Below are 23,482 nucleotides of genomic sequence, written 5' to 3'. Positions count from 1 at the left end.
GTTGTTAAAATTCTTTATGTTTAAAAAATGAGGTCCACCGGGACTCCAAATTTCAGTTCGATTTTTAGCTGAGGCATTTTTTTTCCTTTATCAAACACTTGGTGCTGTAATGCGATAAGGGCCCCATGCAGACCATAAAACTAATTTATCATCTGTAAGGTGTACAAAGAAAATGGTAACTGCCTGCTTGTCTGCTTGACATATGAGGTCATTTTTGCCGCTAGCTTTCTAATACTGAGCAATTTTATCAGCTATTTATATACATTAATTGCCGGCACCCATATGCTCACTGTTGTATATAATAATGCATTGCATTGAATATGCATTCCTTAAGTTTTAGCATGCCACGTGCATCTTTTTTTTAACTGTTTGGTTTGCCTATTAAAGCCCATTTTTCAGCTGTGTAGTGTAACCCTTGCTCTCCAGTGGATTTATGTTTCTTTAAATCTTGCTCGCTACGGTGAAAAGCACTGGAGTGAACAAGGCCACCTCGCTCGTCCCGCAGGAATAGCAGCAAAACAAGCAAAATAAGGGCCATGGTTCACTTAGTAATACTAAACAAAAAGGATTATTCAATGAGTCCTTTTCCTCCAGGGACAGCAGCACATTCACGCTCAGTGGCGTGCACAGAAACATGGCTCTCTAGCAACACAGCCAGGAAATGAAAAGGAGGGCACAATCCTGAGCCTGCTTCAAGCCGTGGCCAAGCGCTGGGCATTGTGAAGAGCTGAAGCAGGTTCTTCATGTGTCAAATACAGCGGACAGAATTAAACCATCTCCTCCAGTGGAGGGTGGAAGTAGTAACATGAAGCGCCCTCCACCAGTGCAAGGGCCAGGCACAAGAAATCCTTGTGTAACCTCCACCAGGTGGATTTGAGCTTGGGATCTCTGGAGCCGCTACCCTTTGAGCTAAAAGTCAGCTAATTATCACCCCCATGCTGTAGAGGTCTCTTGTCCTTATCTGTTGCTGTGGTCTAGGTGCCACTGCATGGGACAGTGAACTACACTAGGGCTACGTCTAGACTGGCATGATTTTCCGCAAATGCTTTTAACAGAAAAACTTTTCCGCTAAAAGCATTTGCGGAAAAGAGCATCTAGATTGGTACGGATGCGTTTCCGCAAAAGCACTTTTTGAGGAAAAGCGTCCATGCCAATCTAGACGCAGTTTTGCACAAGAAAGCCCCGATCGCCATTTTCGCAATCAGGGCTTTTTTGCTCTAAACAATAGCGCGTTGTCTACACTGGCCCTCTTGCGCAAAAGCATTTGCTCAAGAGGGCTTTTGCCCGAACGGGAGCAGCATAGTATTTCTGCAAGAATACTGACAATCTTACATGAGATCGTCAGTACTCTTGCTCAAATTCAAGCGGCCAGTGCAGACAGTTGGCAAGTTTTTCCGCAAAAGCAGCTGCTTTTGCAGAAAAACTTGCCAGTCTAGATGCAGCCTAGGTGTGTGGGTTACACTTGCGCTAGGGGACACATAAGGATTGTTCTCCATAGCACACAAGAGAGTTTTCATCATCCCCTAAAGATTTGTCAGTTGTCACTGACACCAAAGTGCTGAAATAGGAAACAGGAATTAGTAGGAAATTGGGACACCCTAGACATGCCCCCTTTCCTCTAGCCCAGAGGTGAGCAAATGCCTGCCTGGGGGCTGGATCCGGTTGGCCGTGGATGGCCATTCCTGGCCTGCCTGGGGGCTGGATCCAGTTGGCCGCAGATGGCCATTCCTGGCCAATGAGAGCTCCGTGAAGTGGTGTCCTAGTCTGTGCCTCTTCCTGCCACTCCCATTGGGCAGGAATGGTGATCCATGGCCAATGGGAGCTGCGATCACCAGCACCTGAGGAGGTGCAGGTCAATATAAAAGGGGTGGCCTACTAGGGGTTAACCCTGGCGCACCACCACCATTTTATTGCCCACCCAAGTCTAGCCAAACCCCCTATGCTGGCATCAGGGGGGAGCAGTTAGCAGAGGAGCTATGCCACTGGAAATTTTCTCCTGTACTTTTGCAGTTTGTGAATGGATTCTGCATGCAAAGGTGACATGAATCACTTGGCAACACACTGAAGAATCTGGCCCTATATTGAGCTGTTTTGACCTATGAGAAAACCGAGACAACAGATTCGAAAGTGTCTTGGCCATTGTCACACGGTACGCTATCGGCAGAGCTAGAAATGGGATCAAGGGGCCTGGTTCTCCTTTTGGTTTTACACCTCGTAGATGGAGACTGATTCCACTGATGCAGATGGAGCGTCGCCGCCCCGACTCTCAACCCCATGCACTAAATAACACTCTGTGATAAAACACTGTCATTAATACTGCACGTGTGACTCTTCATGTCGAGAAAATGACTCGTGACTGGGTGCTGGGGAGGAGTCTGGCTAATAGAATCCCATACGTTTCTACGAGACCTGCCGGCTGCTGGCCTCATGTTACCACCCAGAGTGCCCGTAAGTCACTGGCAGTTAACCAGCAGGTTGGTTATTGCATTTTCCAGACCAGTAGGTTCACTGGGGCATAGAGAGGTTAAGGGCCAGATTCTGCTACTGATTTTGCACCCCTTTACTCACTTATGCAAGCTACATGGAGTCTGGGTGCAAAAGCATAAGAGTAAGTGAAGGCTTTGGCTTGGTTACACCCTCTTAGAGCTTGGGGGGAGGGAAATGGGTCCAGCCTCACATCTGCTCCAGTCACCTGCATGAGGGCATATAGGTCATGCAAACGTGCAGTGAGAACAGTGGGGGACAGAGGGAGCCTTGATTCACAGGCTCCATCTCATGGGCAGGTGAATAAGCTGCTGCACGAAACAAAAAAAATTGAATGGGTGGTAAGGATTCTGGCTGACTGCCAGCTTGCTCTCTGGTCAGCTCCTGCAACTACATACTACGCCTGAACCAGTGACAGTGTGGCCTAATGGCTAGAGCACTGAATTGGTACTCAGGAGGCCTGGCTTCTCTTGCCGCTCTGCCACTTTCAACCATGTGACCTTTGGCGAGTCTGTGCCTCAGCTTCTCCCCTCTGTGAAATGGGACTAGCAGCACTGACCTCCTTGGTAAAACACATTGGACGCTGTTGATCAAAGCCGCTAGTTATTGTTGGGCAGAGAGTGACGTTAGCGTGATACAGTGTCTGAAGTTTTCTCTCCGCCCTGAAAGTGGCACCTCCCAGTCACACGGGAGGAAGCATTCGCTGATGCAACCTGTGCCATCGCTGTCCTGTGGAAAAGCAGAGGAATTCAGTCTTCAGAGCTGTCCATCAGCACCATTCGGGAGCACTAAATTCGGGGGGAAATATTTCAGAACCAAAGGCATAATGAATATCACCATGACCCAGAGGTATAATGGCTGGTTGGAACAGACCTGTGACAGCAGCAAGACTGAGGATTAGAGGATCAGGGGACTCAGAAGTCCTTTCTCTTGTCACTTGAAGGGAAACCTGCAATACTCAACAGAGAAGCTGTGTGGCCATTCCCTCAGACCTGGGGCCAACATACTCCTTGTAGGCCTCCTCACGTCCTGTATGAAGACACCAGAAATATATGAAGAGCCCAGAAATGCAGCCCTCAGGCGGCATCTTTTATAGGTAACTTGCATGGTTTAAAGCTAAATGTGTGGGTTTGGTTTAAAACAAAGTGACACGGCGGGGGGGGGGGGGGGGTTGGTTTTATTTGTCTCTTTCTTTACTACTTATTGTTTCTTGGACCACTGCAAGAAACCTGCGTTGCCAAGAAATTCTTGGTCTTTTCTGCCCCGTATGTCACGATCTCTTAGAAATTTGTGCTAGCAGCAGGACTCCGTTTTCAGGTCTACCACAGCACAGGTTTCAGAGGCAAATCAACTTTGTGGGGAGTACAGTACATATGGCACCAGGGCTGTCCTGAGGGGGGTGCAGAGTCTGAGGAAACCTCCCCACAGTGATCTCTGCTCCACCCCTTTCCCAAGCCCCGCCTCTGCCCCACCCTGATCTCTTCCCCGAGAAACACCACCCGGGGAATGACATGGTCCTGGTGCAGCAGCAGCAGGAGTCACCCTCCACACTCATAGGCAGCAGGAGCCAGAGTGGCCCAGCAGTCTGCTCAGCTTCAGCCCGCTGTGCCACCATCCTGGCCTACTGAGGAGCATCCTGGGGTCAGAGCATTCTGCTTCCCGCCACCACTGAGAAGCCAAATGTAGTGGGTCAGGAGAGTGGCACGGTGGGGTGAAGGAAAGTGGGACAACATGAGAACTTAGGAATCCATGCAGCAGAGGGGAAACACTAGCCAGTCACTAAGCCTATGGCAGGTGAAGTTCGGAGGCTTATCTCGGCAGTTTGAACTGTCCTGAGTCGGCCAAACAGGCCTGGAAATCTCACAAGAAGTGGCCTTCCTCACAGAGGGCTAGAGTGTGAGGTGGATTTCATGCCTGAGGCAAAGGGCAGCCTGCCTGTGTATTTTAGGACCAAAGTCTGGGGCCATTAAGGTCCACGTCATTGGAAGCTGGAGTTTGCTCATCTGTGTAACATAAGCCATAGGGACTAAAATGACAGTGCAAGCAAATTGTACAGGAAAGTAGGAGATGGCGTTCAAGCAAACTGGTCAGTGGGATGCAAGAGCAGAAAACACAATCACCTAGTTTTATGGAAGGAGATAGATAGATAATCACAATTCTCATCATCTATTCATCAGTCCATGTCGAAGAATATCAGAAAATATGCTGCTAAGCAGGAACAAAAGGCCTGGGTCTACTTTGCTCTTATTTATCCAGACCCATTAGATAAGGGCAGGATGGACTCCAATCATACATCTTCAACATCACCTGCCCAAGCTCTCTCGGCCAGGAAGGAGGCCTCAGTGATTCTGGGGTCCTCAGCCCATCTTTGTGAAAGCTGGAGGCCAAGAGGAACAGAGCACGCTGGCCAGGGAGGCCCAGTTTGCTGCAGTTTTCTACCAATTCCCTGGCTCCTCCCCCTCAGGCCGGGTGAATTTGAAGCGGGATGGTGCGAAAGGCCAAAGCCAGTCATGCTTTCCCAAAAGGGAAGCACAATGCTAACAGGAATGTTCCTCTCCTGACTTTTTAAAAGAATTACTCAGATGCCCCCTCTGATTCAAAAGCCCTGCGTGGCCTGGACTGGTAAATTTAAGGAAACAAAATGGCAACCGGATTATTTTACCTCAACCAGTTTTATACAGCAGTGCCACAGTCACCACTAAGATTGCCAGTGACTGCTAGACAGAGAACCCAGAAGATCTCCCTTTCCTGTTCATTTTTATGCCTTTGAGAATTCAGGACCTACCCAGTGGCAATGAAAACACAAACGTGGGAAAACCAACTCAATGGGAAACACAGTGTGCCTTCAGAGGCCTACATATGGAGTAAGATGTTAGCTTGTCTCCAGCCCATGAAGGGCCTGTTGAGTCACCCAGAAGCTCTCCCCAGGCACAGTTTTACGTCCCAAACAGAGGCACCACACAAACGTCTTCAGCTAACCCAAGGTGATAGTTCCCAAGGGATTTTCTCCTTTGTCACACACAGTCTGTCCTGCTTCAAGGCCTCCAGCAGGTTCTTCCTTGCTCTTTCATTAGGGTATGTCTACACTACAGTTTTGTCAGAAAAATGTCCGTTTTTCCAACAAAACCTGAGTCACATCCACACTGCAATCGCATTCTTCCGAAAGTAAATTGAAAGAACAGAGGGTTCTTTTCCCCAGCATTGATAATCTTCTTTCTAAGAGGAAGAAGCCTTTTTTCCAAAAGAGCTTTTTTAGAAAAAGGTGTGTGTGGAGGGGGAAGAGGGAGTTCTTTCGAAAAAAGAGGAAAGAGGAAAAAGCACAGGTACCTTAGTGGCCACTCCGTCCATGGTAATCATAGCTTAAATGTGAGAGAGTGTCCATTCTGGGTATGTCTAGACTACATGCCTCTGGCTACAGAGGCACATAGATTAGGCTACCTGGTATAGGAAAATGAAGAGGCGATTTAAATAATCACCTCTTCATTTAAATTAAAATGGCTGCCGCGCTGAGCCGATCAGCTGTTTGTTGGCTCAGCGCACTAGTCTGGACGATCCACGGTCGACATCAAAGGCATTTGTCGACCGTCCCGTTATGCCTTGTGGGATGAGGTTTACCGGGGAGGTCAACAAATGCCTTTGATGTCGACCACGGAGCGTCCAGAGTAGCACCCTGAGCCAACAAACAGCTGATCGACTCAGCGCGGCAGCCATTTTAATTTAAATGTAGTGGGGATTATTTAAATCGCCTCTTTATTTTCCTATACCAGGTAGCCTAATCTACGTGCCTCTGTAGCCAGAGGCATGTAGTCTAGACATACCTCAGTGTGGACACTATCTTTCGAAAAAGCAGATCACTTTTTCAATGCACTTTTGTGTGTGAACTGAAAAAAGGTTCTTCCGAAAGAAGCCTGTAGTCTAGATGTAGCCTTAGAGTTCTACCTTCCACAACCTGCTCTTTCCCAGGAGAAGGGTGTTGGGTTTTAGTCTCCTACTGATCTTTATAGCTGCAGCTATTGCCACACTTTTTTAGTTGGCCAACTGGGAGCACCGGCTCTGATATAGGAGGGCTAGGCCTGCTTCATTTCAAGGGGCCAGCTATCCTGGGACAGGGCTATTACATCAGTGGCCACAAGCAGAAATGCATCGTTGTGGAATAGATGCACCAGTGACACAGAGACACAAAGGATCTAGTATAGAAGTTCCCAGGCTGTGCCCTGTGAACCACTGACGGCCTTGCAGAGCACTAAAAGTTAGACCTTTCTCGTCTGGCACCCTCTGGAGCTGACGGGTGCCAAACTAGAGATTTTGCCAAACCACGGAAGGTCAATATTGTAGAGAGCGGGTCTCTTTACATTTTTATTTTGTAGAGGCGAATAAATGGAACTACGCTTCATAACACATGACTGCACTGATGCGCCCTATATCAGCCTACACCTAGCTATGGCTTATCAGCTCTTGTCATCACGATGGTTTAGAGCTGCTACACAGTTTTATTGCATTGGTACAAGGAAAAGAGTAGACAAAGCATAAAAATCATGCTAACGCTTAGCAGCATTACCAACACTTCCACTCCTTACTGGGCTCTAAGAAGACATTTAGGGGCAAATTAGAGCTAAAGAACAGCGCCGAACACTGAGAGCCAGGACTGGTAGCTGGAAACACACTTTATGGGACAGCAGGAAACTTGGCCACGCCCATGGTAAGTGGACATCTGGCGAACTAAAATCATGCCGCACCATGGAGGTTGCCAGACCAGAGAGTGCCGGACTAGAGAGGTTCAGCCTGTCGCGTGTAGTCTGTGGCGAGGTGACTGCTGGCATGGGGCCGACTCTAACCAGATGGACAGAAGGAGGAGCAGACAGCCTGCCTTTGCTAGAGACTTCTGCTCCATAGGGATAGAAGAGGGGGGAATGAGACTGGAAACACACGCAGCCAAACATCTGACAACATCTTGCCCCACCAGCCAACCAAGAGTTAACTAACAGGGAAGCACAAGGAGCAGGACCAGGAAAGCTGACCAGGTCAGCAGGGTCTACTATCCTTTGAGTCACATCATTCCAGAAAGCCAGTTTGTGATAAGTGTGTCCTTGCTGGCAGTCAATTTCATGGTGGAGCTCAGCTGGGATCATTTCTTGGACTGCACCCAAGCCTCCTGAGGAGTGGTACGTCCTATTTCCATTCGGAGGGCCACTACACCAGCTGTTTGAGTCTCTCTGGGTTGATGTTCACAGCTGCCTCCCTAACTCCTGCTTTGGCTCTACTTCTGCACTTTCCACCACTAACCATGCTAAAAACACTCCTCTGGCTACTGCGGAGATTTAAGAGCAGATTAGACAGACATCTAGCAGGGATGGTCTAGACGGTGCTTGGTCCTGCTGTGAGGGCAGGGGACTGGACTGGATGATCTTTTGAGGTCCCTTCCAGTTCTAGTGTTCTATGATTCTATGCCGGGTGAGTCTCCATTCCCGTATAGCCTGCTTTCAGTTTTCAGTGACTGCCTGCTCACCTCCTTCCTGTCTTTCCTTTGCATCAGTCTCCAGCCAAGTCGCAGCTATTCAAGATGCAGGAGAGAGAGAGAGAGAGTCAGTCGCACCCCGCGCTCCTCTAGACCCCAACCCCTAACCTTGTGTCTTCTACAATGTGGAGTAGTTTCTACTGGTGCCTTTGCAAGGCAGGTTGTCTGGCGTTTGTTAGGCAACCTTCCTTCCTTCTGCATCTCTCATCCCCCGTGGGGAGTGAGGAATTGTTCAGTTAAGTGCTGCAAGCCCCTCTATCCGACAGCAGCTGCTAAAATGCTCCGTGCCTAGCTCCCAGGCTGGGGGCCCTTCCAGCCGTAGCAGCAGCATGTTGGAGAGCAAAACAGCGCACAGAGACAATAGGCTCTGTACAACAAAGACTGCAGCACAGAGGAGGAAAGTTCAGTACGTCTTTATTTGGGGCTCCAGAGTTCAGCATTCCCACTGGTCCTCCCTCCACACTAATGCCCTTCCATACCCTCTGTGCTCTCTGTTTATGTTCACCTGCTACTCAATTAGCTCCCCATTTAGCTGTGCACCTGCAGTGGCTTTGTCCTCAGACCACTGCACTGTCACCATTAACCCCCTCGACTACCTTCTGCTCTGAAGAATCCCCGACTGAACGGTTGGAGCATTCATCTGTGAATCAGAAACATGCTACAGTAGATTGTGGCTGGTAAATATGTGAGATGGGGTGGGAGAGATTATGCCTTTTTTTTAATCAATTGACTTATGTCGCCTGTGGGTTTTCTGTCATAATTGACTAATGCCACCTAGGCTGAGGTGTACTTCTGCTGATAGCTGCATTACAAGTTAACAGCCTAGCGCAGTGTATGTTTTCATTCAGGCTCTATAGGAGAAATGCATATATGGCAGCTGGCAATGCCCTGAGGGGAGAAATCAGCTGTCTGGGGACAGAGCGGAAGGCATTTGACTACAGACGCCTAGAGACGAGGGAAGAATCAGGAAAGTCAATGAGAAATGAGTCAAACAAGATTCAGTGTGTCGCAGGAAGCAGCCAGAAAGCTGGATCAGCCCAGAAGCTGCAGAGTTTTGGGAGGCAGAGGTAAGGCCGGTGCGACTGTAACAATTTGTTAACCGAAAAATGCTGCAGAGGGTGACGCAGGAGGCTGGAGATAGAAGGCCAGTCACCAGCACTGCGGCAACACCAAATCCTGAGAGGAAGAGAGAAACTTCCAATGGGGAAAGGAGGGGTGGAGAAAGAAGAGGGGGTTAGAGATGAGTGCAGCTCAGACAGGAGACTCTGAGCTCAGTCTGCCTTTCTGGGAAGAAAAAATTAACCTTCCTGCTCTCTCCTAAAGTCAGAAAATGCACCACGTACTGGACACTTCTGAACCATTTCTGGAAATGGGCCTTTTTCCCTCAGACACACTTTACCATGCTTTCCCAGACACACTGTCACTGCTCATGTGTGGGACGGGGGCCGAAGGAGCTTCCTTACCTACGTTTTGATGCGGTTGCTGTCTTTGATGGGACAGTGACAAAAACACGAATCTGGGAGCTGAAGGCACGGTCCTCATTTCTACCACAGACTTTTTTTTTTCACATAACCTTTGGGTTAGTCACCAAATCTGCCCCCACCTCAGTTTCCCCCACTGTCCAATGAGGCCGCTCCACAGGGGGTGTTTGGATGCTGAGGAAGGACACAGAGCGCCTAAGATGAAAACGTTGACAGAAATTCTTATGATTTGGTGGGGCAGGGAAATGAAGGGGGAGGGTTTAAAAGCTGTCTGCAAACATACAGTAGGTGCTGAGCTTAAAAGGCTTCTGTTTTGGCTCTTGCAGAGGAATGAGGGTTTGCACATTCCCCTAGACCAGGATTAGATCCCGAGGAGAAGCGGTGTATCGGGTTGTATCATGTTCCCCACTGTGAGGTCAGTTTAATACCATCCACCCACACATAGAGCTGGTCTTAGAAGTGGGCCACGACTGCATTTTGGCCCGACCTCCCGAATCCTTCCCCCAGGTTTCCTAGTTACTCCATGACCCTTTTGTTTGTTTGTTTTTGTCTTGCAGTCAAATTTTCCCCAGCTTTTTTTTTTTGCTTCACAAATTTTTGTCCTGTATTTTTTTAAACCATCTGGCAACCCTCCGGGTGAGCCGGGTGGTTGTCCCATGCTGCCGGTTGGTTAGTACCGGCCCTGCCCACACGCTGCTCTGAGTCCCTACGAGGCAGTATCCTGAGGAAAGCACCCACTGTGACATAGATGATGGCTAGTGCTGTACTAGTTGCCAGTTAGGGGATACTATCTCATACTCAACCTCCGCCCCGTTTGGGTTAACTTCTCTGTGCTCTAAGACTGAGGGCCCCCCGGCCCGGGGCAAACCTGTACTATTTAAAGCTTTTCTCCTGAAACTCCCCAAAGATTCTTTTCCCCACATCGAACACACACCCAACAAAACACACGTGCCCTCGCCTCTCTGCCATTGGGCGTGCAGAGCAAATGCCGCTTCAGAAAGTCAGGGCAGGTCCAGAGCAGACGAACAGCTATGGGGATATGGGCTGGTCAAATTAGTTTCCTTCCCCCCCTCCCCACCCTAACAAGCCAGAAGAGGCGAAAGAAGAAATGGCCCATTTTCCAGCTCTTGAGACGATTAACCCTGCAAATGGATTTGCTGCACCACAGTGTGCCTGCGGGTTCTGTGAGCACCAGCTGCCATCTAGCGGAGTACTGGTGTGATGTGTCATCCCCCCACACTCTGCCTCATTTACGGTCCCCGCAGGAGGCGAGGGGAGTGTACTCTCCTAAATATGTTAACGTAGCAATGTTAGACACTAGAAACAAATTAATATATAATTCTTCTGTGTCTTAAGGTCATTACTGCCGAGGCATAAATTGATAGAGCGATTCCAGTTAATTCATTCTGGCATTTGCTTCTGCATGTCTGAGCACGTATGTAAGCAGGGCCCTTAACGCGTTCCTGCGCGTGGAAATGATGGAGTCCTAAAAGGAGCTTTACCAAATGAAACGGAGTTTTGTAACCTAAAGGTCAGCATGACCCCAGGTCTGCTCCCCTCTCGTTCTCGCTTTCTGAGAGGCAGGCCACAGGCAGGGAGTAAGCCGGTTTTGAACTGAGCCAAGATGAAACTGGAGGCGACAAGGTCTTTTCCCACCCAAACTTCCCCAGAGATGTGCGTCCTCTGTGTGGAGGGTGGCAACGCTTGCATTGAGAATAGCAAAATCTCTGATCACAGAGGTACGGAAGTGTCGGACAGAGATGTAGGAGCTTTCCTTTCAGATCAGAGGGAGACGGGACAGCGTCAGTGGAATCTGAGACGACAGCTGTAGAGAGCCGGCTGTTTTCTAATAAAAACCTTGTCCTCCGAGGTGCTGAGTTGTCCTCCTGCAAAATGTTTAGCCCCCTCAACTCCTGCTGAAGTCAATAGGAGATGAAGGAGCACAGCATCCTGCAAGATTGGGTCCTCATTCAGGCCTACATGATGGCGAACAGTCGAATTAAGATACACAACTCCAGCTATGTTAATTAAGTAGCGGGAGTTGACATATCTTAAATTGAGTTTCCACGCTGCCCACACAGTGGGAGGCTGATAGGAGCAAATGCTCTGGTTGGCTTCCTTTACTCCTTTGGAGGAGCAGGACTACCAGCACCAATGTGGGCACCCTCTGAGTTTGATTTAGTGGGTCGTCACTAGACCCACTAAATCAAACCCCAGAAGCCACATAGTGTAGATATGGCCTCAGGGACTTGCCTGCCCATTGTAATTCTCTCCCTGTCTCTCGTACTGTTCCTTGCAGCCAAATTAAAAAAATGTTTTATGGCAACTTCTCTAACATGTCTGCTCACAATCTGCTTGCCTCGTTGAGGTGGATCTTTGACCAAGTTGTCGAACCAAATCGTGTTGTAAGCTTGGGGATAATTTAAGGGTGTTGCTTGAGACAAAGGGAAGCAAAAAAGGCATGCCAATTGGCGTCAGTCCTCGGTGCATATTTTTTTCTGGATTTGTTTCTTTGTGCTTTGATGACAGGGCACTTATTCAGCTATCCAAGGCCTGAGTGGAGGCTTTGAGTTGAACTCTTCGTGCAGAATTTGGGGAGTAGTTGCTAAACCAATAGGTCCTGTGTTGCTGTTTTCTGTGGTGTGGCCCATACCTGTCCACAGCATTCATTGGAACAAAAGCCCAAAGGAAGAGAAGTCAATAAACCATAGAAATGTAGGTCTGGATGGGACCTCAAGAGGTGACCAAGTATTGAGCCCAGTATTGAGGTAGGGCCAAAAATTCCTAGGCCCTCCCTGACTGGTGTCCAACCTCTTCCTAAAAATTTCCAGTAGTAGGGATTTCACAACCTCCCATGGAAGCCTGTACCAGACTTTAACTACACCAATGATCAAAAAGCTTTGTAGCTATATCTAGTCTTCCTTGCTGCCGAAGAAGCCCATTATTTCTTGTGGACATAGAGAGTAACCAATCCTTGTTCACATTATCACAGCCCTTAGCGTATTTGAAGACTGTTACCAGGTCTCCCCCAGGTCTTCTTTTCTCAATAATAAACATGCCAAGTTTTTGTAACCTTTTCTCGGTCAGGTTTTCTAAATCTTTTCATCGTTTTTCTTGCTCCCCTTTGGATTCTCTCCAGTTTACCCACAGGTTTGCTAGAGTGTGGCACCTATAATTGGCCTGAGACCTTACCGGTACAGCCCTGAAGGGGTATACAATATATATCTGCGGATGTGGATGTCTGCGGCTCCATGGATTGGACGGGCTCTGGAGAAAACAAGAGAGAACAGCAGGGCAATGGCCAGCGACCAGGTCTGGAGCGTTAGCGGGGAAAGCAGAAGCATGTTGGGCCACTGCTCACAGGAGCCCATGCCCAGCACGGGCAGTTCCTACCACGCCTAGCTCCACCCACTGGTTGGGCACCAAGCTCACATCCCACTGTCCTGTGATATAGATACCTTGCAGTGAAATCTCGGCCCCATTGAAAGCAAAACTTTCATTGACTTCAATGAACACAGGATTTCAGCCTGGATTCCACTTTCTTTTAGGTCACTATACTGACAGGGCATGGAGGATTCTGATAAGAACATAAGAACGGCCATACTGGGTCAGACCAAAGGTCCATCTGGCCAACTGTCCTGTCTAGTGACAGGGGCCAATGTCTCAAAGGGAATGAACAGAAGAGAGACTCATCAAGTGACCCATCTCCTGTGGCCCATTCCCAGCTTCTGGACAGTTGACAGGGCTCCCATGCGATGGTTTCTGGCCCACGGTCAGCAATTGCTGTAGTTGCTCTGGAGAGGTCAGAGATCATGTATAGGCAGACAGGTGAGTTGTGTAGGAATGGATGGGAACTGTTGAGTCAGTCTCTGCATTAAAATGTAGAATTATAGAATCCTAGGGTGGGAAGAGACCTCAACAGGGCTTCAAGTCCAACCCCCTACTAAAAGCAGAACCAATTTCAACTCAATCATCCCAGCCAGCGTTGTCAAGCCAGGACTTAAAAACCTCTAGGGATGGAGATTCCATCACCTCCCTAGGGACCCCTTCCCAGTGCTTCACCACCCTCCTCGGGGAATAGTTTTTCCTAATATCCAACCTAGACCTTCCCCACTGTAACATGAGACCATGGCTCGTCCTGCTGTCATCTGTCAACACTGAGAACAGCCTCTCGCCATCCTCTTTGGAACCTTCCTTCAGGTAGTTGAAGTTTGCTATCATATCCCCTCTCACTCTTCTCTTGTGTAGACTAAATAAACCCAAATCCCTCAGCCTCTCCTCACAAATCATTTGCTCCAACCCCCTCATCATGTTTGTTGTAGACTCTCTCCAATGCGTCCACATCCTTTCTGTAATGGGCAGCACAGAACTGGAGGCAGGACTCCAGATGTGGCCTCCCCGGTGTCAAATAACCACCTGTGGTTGGTCCACACTGTGAATGATCTTGGCAATCTCTGCTGCACAAACTGTTCCCAGTACGTTTTCTCCTCCTTCTGTGAAATCATTCTCATCCCCTGTGAAGGACGTTCAGCCCATCCCTCTCCACTGCCTCATTCCAGTCAGTGCCCATTTATACAGCATGCACATCTCATGCAGTCTGCACCTAGACAAGAGATTTCTAAAGCATGGGCCCGCTTGTCCACTGATGTAAATCAGAGAAACGCCATTGATTTCAATGGATCGATGCCAGTTTATATCAGCTGAGCATCCAATCCACTTGATGCCTCTTGGGGTAAATGATGGAGTCCACTTAATGAACATCTAGGTCATGCATGGCAAAGCAATTTTCAAAAGAACCCACAAGAAAAGGGATTTTGTAGACAGCCTTGTGCTTTTCCCTGCGTAGCATTGCAGAATTTTGCACCGTAACAGTAAGAGGAGTCTGATTAAATCACTGAAAGGAAATATGCAGTTTCATATCATCTTTTTTGTTTTTCTTGGAGTTTGCTACCCTCTCCTCCCCCACACACACCTTACCAGTTAATTCCAGGGCAGTCAGAGATCAAAGGGATACCTGCTAGAGAAGAGTTCAGGGACAGCATGCAAGTCAGATTACCTGTTACACTGAATTCTGCGGAGGCCCGATTCAAAGGCTGTTAAACTCAATGCAAATACAGCTAGTGTTCAGTGACTTTTTGCAGGAGGCTCTAAGCGCTCTGTCAGTCTCTATGAATTCTGGCACTTGGGCTCTGGTGGGATGATGAAAGCAGCTGAAATCAAAGCTGAAAATTTCATTCGTTAGTTAAAATCCCTTAATCTTGTTCATTCCATGGGGCAAATGCTATTTGGGATTAAGCCTAGAACCCAGAGGATGCAGTCAGAGGAGAGATGTCTATGTTAAAATAAAAGACGCTCAAAGAGGGTGTGCTGTATGTTACACTTGGCAAACTGTCATTTCAAGGGCTATATGTCTTCATTTCCCCTGCAAGAATTAGAGAGCAGACAGGAACCCAATTTTGTATTGCTCTTTGTTTTAATGAAAATATGTTTTATCCCAGTGGAGAGCCGGTGTTTCTTCCTCCCGGTAAGTGTCAGCAGCTGATCTGAACCCTTCAATAAAACAATGCCATTAAATAATTTAACCTGGAAAGAAACACTGATGGCTGTGAAATAATTTATGGATTTCAGATGGGTCAAACTTTAAAGCACTGAAGTGAAGAAATGTGAGAAATGGGCTTAGGTGAGATTCCCTTGTAGGAAGAAAAGGCACACGTTAAATAGCCATCTTAAACACACAGTGCGCACTGACACATTGCCGTGTGAATATTTTTCTAAACAGACTTTCAAGAGGGCTAAACAAATCACTTGGAAAACAACGTCTAAGGGAAATAGGGGGGGGCTGAGACTTTGGCGGATGCCTGCCTAGAACTGCCAGTATCATTACAACCATTAAACAGGATCATCAGATAGAAAGTCCTGGGATTCTTGCCTCTCCCCGGCACTCCCCGTTGTATGTTTCAACAGGGATTTGAAGGTTAGATTGCTAGAGAAAGTGACAGACAATAAAAAGCAGCATATCAAATATAAGGAAAAAATGCAAAATAGGATAGAATCCAAGTAGGACTATGCAGGGTCTATTGCCTTGATAAAGTAAACATATTATTTTTTAAAAATATCTGGAGAAACCCGTGAATGAAATAAAACATGGAGCTGAGTGTTACCAATAGACTAAAGTTGATACTTCAGTGCATTTCGTCATCTTGAGTTGCTATTTCTTTTATCCCCCTTTCATTTTCTAAATTGGCAACTTCTGTATTCAAAGAAGAGATCCTGGCATTTCATACCTATTGAACACCTGGTGAAGCAACACTTAATCACTGGCACCAGCTGACTGTGTCGCTCTTACGCAGAATTATTCTAATCATAGACAAGGCGGGGAAGGTTCAACCCCCTACAGATTTCTTCATACTTGGGGAGGCAGGTGCATGAATTTTGGGATCCTACCAAGCAGCTGATAAACCAGGCAGTTGCTAAGTGCCTTCTTGGCCTAGCAAAACATACCCTCTGGAATGGGAAAATGCAGTTGTCACAGAGGAAGGCTGAACTGTCAGCTAATGAAAAATCAGACACAGGGCACCAGAGAGACCATTGCTGCTTTGCACAAAGTATCAATTTCCTCCCTGAATCAATATGGACCCTGTGCCCTTAATTTAATGTGCGTGCATGGTGCTGTTGGAGATACTAGCCAAAATCCAGCTGGGGTGAACTGGCTTAAGTCCACTAAAGGCTACTGTGACTTCTAGTTGGTGTGCTATTTGGCTTCACTTCCTGTCACAAACTATTGTGTGGGTTTGGTGTGAGCTCATACATGCTGACATTCCACTTTCATGGGCAGTGATAGATCCCTGCGTTGCATCCAACTGCACCCCCACCCCATCCCTTCCCCCTGGGCCTCACCCCCCTTACCTCTTCCTGCCCCACCCACACTCCTTCCTTTCCTTCCCTGTGTAACTGGTAAGCCTACCGCTTCACTGTCCCATATAGGGCACTTAGGGAGAGGGAGAGAGAATGAGTGTGCTTTACAGCCTTAGCTGAGAGCCAGCTAGCCTTTAACTCACACGTTACAGGCTTGTGCACTAAGCTTCCCAGGTTCAGTTCTGCCTGTTGGCGTTACACCACTACTTCCTGTATGCTGCTGAATAACTGATTGTACTGGGTGGGAGACATTGATTGCCAGGGACCCTAGAAGGCAAGGGGAGAACCTGATCAGCTGGGCTGTGTGCACCCCTGGAGTCAGCACCTATGTGTGAGCTGTTAATTAGAGCTCTAAACTAGTGTGCTGAAGGCACTGCCAGGGGGCGCTGTGGCACATTGGCTTCTGAGTTCTTTTCTTAGGCTACGTCTATACTGCCGGCATTTACCAGAAAAGAGTATGCTAATGAAGCGCTCATTAGCATTTGTCGTGTTGTCATTTGCATATCTCTGCCAATGCTTTTTGCGCAAGAGGTTTTTGCTCAAAAGCAAGCCGTGTAGATGGGTCCGTTTTGCAGAAAAAAACCCTTTTGCTCAAGATTCTGTATATCTCCTTTTTTGAGGCATAAGGGATCTTGTGCAAAAGGGGGATTTTGTGCAAAACGGATCCATCTACACAGCTTGGTTTTGTGCAAAAACCTCTTGCGCAAAAAGCATTGGCAGAGATATGCAAATGACAGCGCAACAAATGCTAACGACCACTTCATTAACATACTTTCTGCCGGGAAAAGCTTGCAGTGTTGACATAGCCTAGTGTGCAGGTTAGTTTTGCTCTTGGAAAGACATACTCTAGTGGGGTTAGTTATGGGCTGTGCAAGGTTTAATGTAGAGGCAGCTTTGGTGGAGAGAGAGGTGAGCGAGCTTCTGGAGAGTTTGCTCTCTGATTTGGGCTGTGATGACAGCCATCTGTAGAGGCAAAGCTGTTCCTTGGGAAGAAGACATTGTTGCCAGGCTGAGATGCCTTGCAGAAGGGGTTGCTCTGCCTGCTGTTTGACCATGTCCGTTTGGGACGGGTGTACAGGTGTCAGTGAAATTATGCTTCACCCGGAACAGACTGCAGTAGAGGTTGGAAACCTGGTGAGGAGGGTGGGTTGTGAAGTCCAGGCAAGAATGGCTTTCTTTAGCCCCCCATTGTTAGCCTGAGTCAGCTCTCCTAGGCTCAAAGACTCACCACTGTCCTTTTCTTTCCCACAAGTGCAGAACCTAAGACTTCTAGGGTACGTCTAAACTACATGGCTCCGTTGACGGAGCCATGTAGATTTGTTTGTTTGGCAAAGGGAAATGAAGCTGCGATTTAAATTGCGGCTTCATTTAAATTTACATGGCTGCCGCGCTGAGCCAACAAACAGCTGATCAGCTGTTTGTCGGCTCAGCACGCTAGTCTAGACGCTCCCCTGCCGACATGAAAGCCCTTTATCGACCTCCCCGGTAAACCTCATCCTACGAGGCATAACGGGGAGGTCGATAAAGGGCCTTCAGGTCGGTGCGGGAGCGTCCAGACTAGCACACTGAGCCGACAAACAGCTGATCAGCTGTTTGTCGGTTCAGCGCGGCAGCCATGTAAATTTAAATGAAGCCACAATTATTTAAATCGCGGCTTCATTTCCCTTTGCCTACAACCCTCATCTACATGGCTCCATCGATGGAGACATGTAGTTTAGACACAGCCCTAGAGATGGTCGTTGATTCCAATGGAGCAGGGTTAGGTCAATGCTAAGCTCTTTGAAAAGGTTCCCTTCCCCCCATCCCCTGTAAATTGGTTCTAGTACTGTCCCCTCCCCCTTAACTGAAAACACTTAATTCAGTTGGCTGCCCCACCTAGCCTTTGAAATTCTGCTGTGCCTCCTCCAGGAGTTGCTAAAAGGCTGGTATGTGCTTCCATACTGTACTGTGCAGCTGTTTATTTAGAATTTGCTTCATCTTGGTGGTTAAAAGAGGAACGTTGTCTATCCGGATAAAATTATGGTCCTTCTCCCATGGATTTTTTCTAGGGAGCCCTGACACTTGCCCGTTGCTAGAAGTAATTACTTTAAAAAATGCTGATATTCATATTAGTAAACGTTCAGTAAACCTTGCTGGCCTCCCGTCCCTTCCTATGCGAATCTATTCCACGATCTTTCCCCTAGAAAAGTATCCTACTATTCATCCTGTTTTAATTTCAACGCCTTTCCCCTCGCTGTTTCCCCCTGGGATAATTTCCCTCCTCCCTTGCCGTTCGCACTGTTTGGATGCTTGCATCTGGCTGTCCCTCTTAGCGACTGCTTAGCCCTGCTGGGCATGTGTTTGGGAGTTCTTTTAAAACTTTCTTCGTAAATCAACCCCTCCAGCTTCCTAATCATTTTTTGTTGCACCTCCCTGAACTCCGTCCAGTTTGTCTACATTTCTCTAGTAATAACTTTGCCTGTGTGTCATTTGGCATTTTCTCCTTATCACATCCCAACAGAGCAGCAAACCTTTTGCCCTGTTGCTAGGTTAGGCTGGCAGGTAAACTGGACCTGAGTGATTGACATAATCCTTTCCTTTGCCGAAGGTGCAGTTTTAGATTTTTGCAAGCCAGTCAATTGGTGATTTGAGCCAAATGTGATGTTAAGAGGAGGAATTATTCACTCATCTCCTCTAAACAAAAGGAGAGCTGATTGTATGGATTTAAATCCAGGCCACTTCTGGGCATTTTTTCCCCCTTCACTTTCTGATGTTGGAATCAATCATCAGTGACAATTGGATTTTCCCAAGCAGAGGTCAAGGTTCACAGAGCCAGATTGTCTGCTGGTGTAAATCACTGTCATTTTATTTCAATCAATAGAGGCAAGACAATATAAACCAGCAGAGGATTTGGTCCAGAGATGTGAAAGCTACAAGGGACCGTTCTGATCAGTCTAGCTGTTTGTGTAGTAGAGATTATAATATGTCCCCTACTCATTATCATAGAATCATAGAATAATAGGACTGGAAGGGACCTCAAGAGGTCATCGAGTCCAGCCCCCCGCCCTCAAGGCAGGATCAAGCTCCGTCTACACCATCCCTGACAGATGTCTATCTAACCTGTTCTTAAATATCTCCAGAGAGGGAGATTCCACCACCTCCCTTGGCAATTTATTCCAATATTTGACCACCCTGACAGTTAGGAATTTTTTCCTAATGTCCAATCGAAACCTCCCCTGCTGCACTTTAAGCCCATTACTCCTTGTCCTGTCCTCAGAAACCAAGAGGAACAAATTTTCTCCTTCCTCCTTGTGACACCCTTTTAGATATTTGAAAACCGCTATCATGTCCCCCCTTAATCTTCTTTTTTCCAAACTAAGAGGAGAGCCACAGGCAAGCGCGAGGGATGGCCCCAAGCAGGAGAGGACCAGGGCTTGTCCGGGAGTTGAACCCAGGACCTCTCGCACCCTAAGCGAGAATCATACCCCTAGACCAACAAGCCACATTCTTTTAATGGAGTTATCTTCCGGGCCTTATTTGTCTCTGTGCCCCCATCCTTGAGCTTTTCTTTGCCCTAGAACAGCCCAACACACATTGATTCTCATCTGGAATTTAGAAATCGCCAGGGGTTACCACAATTCCTTCCTTTGGTGTTGCCCCCACATATTCCTACCACGTGGCATCAGGGCCAGATTTACACCTTATGCACCCCGCCTACAGCTTTTCCAGCATCCCTTCCACCTTCCTCATGTGGCCCTGCCTGGAACCCCCTGGAGCACGGTGTGGCCCATTCTGCCTCCTAACCTGGCTCTTCTGTGACTTTTCACTGGAGGGAAAAATACACCCGCCTCCTGCTTGCTGCTGCCCAGTCAGCCTCAGCCAGCTCAAGCTGTTCTGGCGCCACAGTGACTTCTGCTGGGCGAAAGGTGGAACTGAAGGGGAAAAAAAGCTGCCTCCCATATGGGTGTTCTAGACTGCAGGGTTTTTTGGAAACACAGCTGTTTTTCTGACAAAACTTCACTTACGTTCACGCTGCTATTGCGTTCTTTCGAAAAAATGCAGGGGGTTTCCCAACATTGGTAAGCCTCATTCTACGAGGAAGAATACCTTCTCCGAAAGAGCTCTTTCGGGAAAAGGCATGTGTCGATGCAGAAGAGGGAGTTTTTCTGAAAGAAGAGGCCTCCAGGAGAAAGCACCAGTGCCCTGGTGGCCACTCGGTCCATAGCAATCACAGCTTACATCCGAGAGAGCGTCTATTCCGTGTGGACGCTCTCTTTTGGAAGACGTTATTTTGGAAGATTTCTTCTGGAAAAGCTTCTTCTGACAGAAGCCTGCAGTCTAAACATACCCACAGACAAGAATTTTGTGCATGCTGCTGTGACAGCCCATCGGGGTTCCCCTCAATCCTGCAGCCCTGTAGCAGCAAGAACAGGCTCCGCCAGGCAGTAGAACAGAGAGGGTTTATTGCTTCTCCAGGATACAGCCCAGCACAGACGTGATGTGGCTACAGGAGTCAAGGCCAGGATAACTCTACCATTGCCCCCCCTAGACCCTCATCCCAGGTTGTTCCCTTCATGTTTTCCAGACAGAAACTGACCCTTCCCCCAATATTCACTTCCTTTGTTCCCATCCCTTTCCTTAACTATTAGGACTGGTTCAGTCACCGTCACGGGGGCCCTCAAGGTGCCTCCCACTGGGCCGTGCTTACAGACAGCCACCAGCAGGACACCTAAAGGGTAGGAGGGCAGTATGAGATAAGTAGCACGTGATGGGTCAGATCAGGAAGCACCCAAGAACTCCTGGAGGGTGCAGATAGAGATAGTGAAATACTGGCAGACCCCTGGCATCTGTGGGTAGAACTGAACCTGTGACCTCTACGGCTTAGTGTCTGAGCCTCTACCTCATGAGCTAAAAGCCACTGGCTCTCAGCTGTAGAGCAGACTCATTATTCTCTCTGTAATGCTACTAGATAGGCCAACACACCACACCCAAAAGGTGTGCAGGTAGCAGCAGCAGGACAGTACAATAGTTCAAATTACTGCAACTCAGAGCTGCTAAAAAACCCAGCTAAAAATAGTTGAGATAGGCTAGAACAATCACATACTGGGTAACATTACAGAGCCCCTAGAACACTGGATTCCACAGCCATGTGTTGACTGTGCATAACTGGAAATCCAGCCCTTCTGTGTTGTCTCTAGTAGATTCTGTCTCTGTTGCTCAGAGGAGCGGGTAAGTTCACTTCCTACACAATTACTTCCTTGGTCTGTTACTGACCATGCTTCGCTGTGATCCCGGGCTGCTTTGATTCCATTGTCATTTTTTAGTAACATGTCTGTCTGAAGATGTTCTGTAGCTGGAGTCATCCATGGGGAGACTCTGCAGATCCCTGCAAAGGTTTTCCAAAGGCAGGTGCCTTCTCCAAGCCCAAGGTCTTGATGACGAAAGATTGCCTACACCTCCTTTGATTACATTTTGAAAGGTGAGCGCCAGTGTGTCAACAGAAGGAAATACTTCTCCTGTTTTCTTCAATCATGTATTGGTGTTCACAGCTTTCACCTTCCTGCTGATTATTCCTGCAGCTCTAAGAATATCTGCTGCACAGGGAGATTTGTGCTAGTCACTGCTTTCCCAAGCATTTATGAACTACACAGTACAGACCTTTTTTATTTCTTCTGAAAAACAAAATTAGAGAGGAGACACAAGGCAGACCTGAAATTCCAGGACACTCCAGGAAACCCAGATTTGGGTCCAGATCCCAATTTTGCAGCCCTTTCTTAATAATGGGTTGACCTTCATACCCTCAGCTGTATGAAATCTAGATCTGTAATTTTAGCTGGAAGTTGTCCCTGATTAAACAGCTTGTTTCCACTAGTGTGGGATCTAACACACATCCTTTCTCGACAGTGTTCCATATTTATCTGTGGAAGAGTCAGAAAAGTGATTCTTACGGTCTCTCTTGGTGCTTGGTCCATTCCTCAGAGTCCCACATTAGAAACTGCAAGGGAAATGAACAAAGAGAACCCCGTGTTAGTTACATGGCTCAGTGCCCCACTACAGTGATGAGGGCAGGATAAGAACTTATGTAGATATCTAGTTATTCCCAGTCACATCCCCAGTGGCTGCAGAGCTGATGGAATCCATGCAGTTACCATGCAGTCAGATGAATGTCCAGCTGGCAAAGATGAAATCGATCTAATCTCATCTGTTATAGCTGGGGGGCAGGGAGGAATTGGAGTTTGCAAAATATGGGGGGAGCTAAAATGTTTGTCGGTGTGTAAAATGTTTCACTTTTTAGTACATACAAGATTGGGTTAGGCCAGCCATCACCAACATTACCCGGAAAAAAAAGTCTTGGAAAACTGATAAATATTGGTTTTCTTTTCCCTTACAAAAAGATTCCCCTTCTATCCTCCCTCCCTCTCCCCTCCCCGCCCCAAAATGTTTCCCTTGAAAAATAATTGTATTTTTCAATCTGCTCTGTCTAGCACAGGACAGGGCAAGATGCGGACCAGGGGCCAGATCCAGCCCACCTAACACTGTGTCTACACTGTAGCGTTTTTCCGGAAAAACACTACAGCTACGTCTACACTGCAGGCTTCTTGCACAAGAACTGTTTTGCGCAAAAGTTCTTGTGCAAAAGGTCTTGTACAAGAATGCATCCACACTGCCATGTGCGTTTGTGCAAGAGATGTGCTTTTGCGCAAGAGCGTCCATGGCAGCGTGGATGCTCTCTTGCTCAAGAAAGCCCTGATAGCCATTTTAGCCATAGGAGTTTCTTGTGCAAGAAACCCTGTTGCCCGTCCACACTGCTTTCTTGTGCAAGAACTCTTGAACAAGAGGGCTTATTCCTCATGGGGAGAGGAATAACTCTTGCACAAGAAGCCCCCTGTTCCGATGTCTTACTGTAAATTTACTAGCGCAAGAACACACCTGGGCTGTGTCTTCGCTGGCATGAATTTCCGGAAATGCTTAAAACAGAATACTATTCTGTTTTCAGTTTTTCCAGAAAAGGAGCATCTACATTGGCAGGTTGCTTTTCCAGAAAAGCTCTTTTTCTGGAAAAGCGTCTGTGGCCAATGTAGATGCACTTTTCCGGAAAAGAGCTCCG

At 47.7% G+C, this 23,482-nt stretch overlaps 1 non-coding gene across 1 annotated transcript; it reads right to left on the bottom strand.

Annotated features, from left to right (window-relative positions):
- Window positions 1-19,804: 19,804 nt before the first annotated feature.
- Window positions 19,805-19,876, bottom strand: TRNAP-AGG (transfer RNA proline (anticodon AGG)). Its single transcript has one exon. It is a non-coding gene; the product is annotated as a tRNA-Pro (tRNA).
- Window positions 19,877-23,482: the final 3,606 nt, after the last annotated feature.

Source organism: Pelodiscus sinensis, chromosome 6 (genome assembly GCF_049634645.1).
Source record: "Pelodiscus sinensis isolate JC-2024 chromosome 6, ASM4963464v1, whole genome shotgun sequence".
Taxonomy (NCBI): Eukaryota; Metazoa; Chordata; order Testudines; family Trionychidae; genus Pelodiscus; species Pelodiscus sinensis.
Note: the sequence above shows the minus strand (reverse complement) of the source record. Positions and strands in the feature narration are given on the sequence as shown.